The sequence below is a fragment of the Lissotriton helveticus genome, chromosome 5_1 (genome assembly GCF_964261635.1).
Source record: "Lissotriton helveticus chromosome 5_1, aLisHel1.1, whole genome shotgun sequence".
Classification (NCBI taxonomy): Eukaryota; Metazoa; Chordata; class Amphibia; order Caudata; family Salamandridae; genus Lissotriton; species Lissotriton helveticus.
The window spans coordinates 1,989,583,159-1,989,585,602 of record NC_136065.1 but is presented as its reverse complement, the minus strand read 5'-3'; the positions used below and the strand labels follow the sequence as shown (position 1 = coordinate 1,989,585,602).

Below are 2,444 nucleotides of genomic sequence, written 5' to 3'. Positions count from 1 at the left end.
GGGGAGAGAGATGATGATGTAGGAGTGAGAGAGAGATGGATTGTGCAGATAAAAGAGGAGTGTGAAAAGGGTTGTACACAGCAAGAAGTCTGAGAGGGAGTGTGTAGATAATGGGTAGGTTTGGGTTTGCAAGAGATTAAGCTATTGGCAATGTAAATGACAATGCCATTTATTTATCTGTTTTCAAAACCAACACATAAATAAAAATTTTGTCATTTACAATGCTAATAGCTCTAACTTTTGCAAAGGCGAAACCGTTGCATTGTAAATGCTTGTTCTGGATTCTATTTAGCCACCTACAGACCTCTTCTCCATATTGTGGATTGGTTCCAGGCGGAACTTTGTACCGCTTAATCCTAATTCTCGCTTTGCAGAACGAGGACCGTTGTATATATATATCACTTGATCATGTACATTAGTACCATAGAGAGAGCAGTGTTTAGGTCTGATGGATGAAAGCTGTACATGTAATATGAGTGACCCCTGCGGTGTGAAGAGCTTCCCTGCTCCAAACCAGGGGCGCCCCAAACCCGATTCTTTTTTTGGGGGGTGATATATTGAACAATGGGGGCGAAACCAAGTTCAGATCCTGAATTAAAATAACTCACGGGCACTCCCAAGAGTAACTCAACATTATTAAATGTTGCATTTTAGTGCGCATTGTGATAGTAAACCTGGAAGGAAGTGGAATTTCATGATTTAGTTCCAGTTTCACCTACAAACAGCAAATGATCTGGGCCCAGTTGAATTGGCTGCAGCATAATAAGACTTACAACTATTTTGGAGAGATTTGACTACTCCCCCCCCCCATACTGCATTAGATAGAACATTTGTGGCTAATGGTGATGTTTAAGTACGTTTGTTTATTTAATGTTCTGTTTATACTGCATTTACCAGCATACATTTCCTTTAAAATATTTTCAGGATAGGATGGTATTCAGTGCTTTAAATGGGCCGGGACTGCCTGGTACGGAGTACCGGCACTTATTTATATTGAGGGAGGGAGAGTACCGGCACTTCCCAAGAGAAATATAATACTTTTAATTGGAGAGTACCGGCACTTCTCAGAAACCAGCAGGTACTCTGCTACAGAGAACCTGCACTTCTATTTTTTCATTTCAAGCAGTGGTGGCATCACAGATACGTCTTATGCTGCCATGGGCATAACACCCAGGTCTATGATTGTAACACACAAGATGTTTAATTTGTAGCCCAGAGATCCAGCTGAGAAAACTGTGAGAAGTCTTGATAAAGATGGAGAAGCTGGAGGTTTTCAATAATCTGCACTGCGGCACCATTTTAGGAGTGCTAGGAATCCCTGAAGAAATACACACCCTATTAAATGTGTTGAATCTGTCACCTACCAACCTTCATGAAATATTCTGGAAGGCAAATAAACTTTTCCCCAAACAAAGAAAATAAGAGATGGGTAGAGGCCGAGTTGTGATAGTACTAGTGGAATCTAATTATTGGATAGACAGGATAATGGTGCCGCAGTGCAGAAAGCGAAAAGCGAAGGTCTGGGTGGAATTGAAGCTGAATAACATACAGAACAACCCCCCAATAACAATCTTTAACATGCTGATGACATCACCCGGCCTCCCTCCTTCCCAGCTGTCAGGATGGCCGAGCGGTCTAAGGCGCCAGACTCAAGAGCTGACTCTTCCCACCAGCTGGGTGTTCTGGTCTCCAATTGGAGGCGTGGGTTCAAATCCCACTTCTGACACAATCTCTTTTGCGACTAATTTACATCCGCATCTTTTTTTCTTCCCACGTCCAAGAATTGTTTGGCTTTTACTTCGTGGCGCGCGGGGCAGCACCGCTAGAGGACGAGGAGCGCCTCGTAAAAGTTTCAACAGGACGCCATGAAGAGATCGCTAGTCTCCGCCCTTGTACAGGCAGAAGGAAGTTGTAAACTGAAATCCTGCAAGGGGTTTGTTTATTTCTGTAAAGAGACCCATAGAAAGAGAAAGAGAACATTGGAAAAAATATATTAAAAAAAAAATAATAATTGGATACAAAATGATCTTGCGCCCAACGTGGGGCTCGAACCCACGACCCTGAGATTAAGAGTCTCATGCTCTACCGACTGAGCTAGCCGGGCTGCCAACGTGAGGAAGTCAGGACTACTATTGACGCTGCTTATGCACCTCTCCAACGATCAGTGATTGGATGTTGTGGAGTTTCTCTCATTTCACAACCTATCCTCTGCCTTCTCTCATTCACCGGTCTCTTTCTCAACCCTCACACTGCCGGTCTACAGACCCTTATGCTTACCTCTGTGTCTTCACTTGAAGGGGAATACTCGGAAGCAGCCCATGGTATACACGTGTCATCTCTTGTCACCCCCTTGGCCGCTTCGCACCTTTGCAGCCGGTTCAAAGTATATTCTCAGCTGTCCATCAGCAAGAGCTTTCTGCATCTCATTCACAGTTCCTTCTTTC

The 2,444-nt window shown here is 43.8% G+C and overlaps 2 non-coding genes across 2 annotated transcripts; one reads left to right on the top strand and one right to left on the bottom strand.

Annotated features, from left to right (window-relative positions):
- Nucleotides 1–1,616: 1,616 nt before the first annotated feature.
- TRNAL-CAA (transfer RNA leucine (anticodon CAA)) lies at nt 1,617–1,726 on the top strand. The gene is made up of 2 exons: nt 1,617–1,654; nt 1,681–1,726. It is a non-coding gene; the product is annotated as a tRNA-Leu (tRNA).
- A 305-nt stretch (nt 1,727–2,031) lies between these two features.
- TRNAK-CUU (transfer RNA lysine (anticodon CUU)) lies at nt 2,032–2,104 on the bottom strand. Its single transcript has one exon. It is a non-coding gene; the product is annotated as a tRNA-Lys (tRNA).
- Between the last annotated feature and the right edge of the window lie 340 nt (nt 2,105–2,444).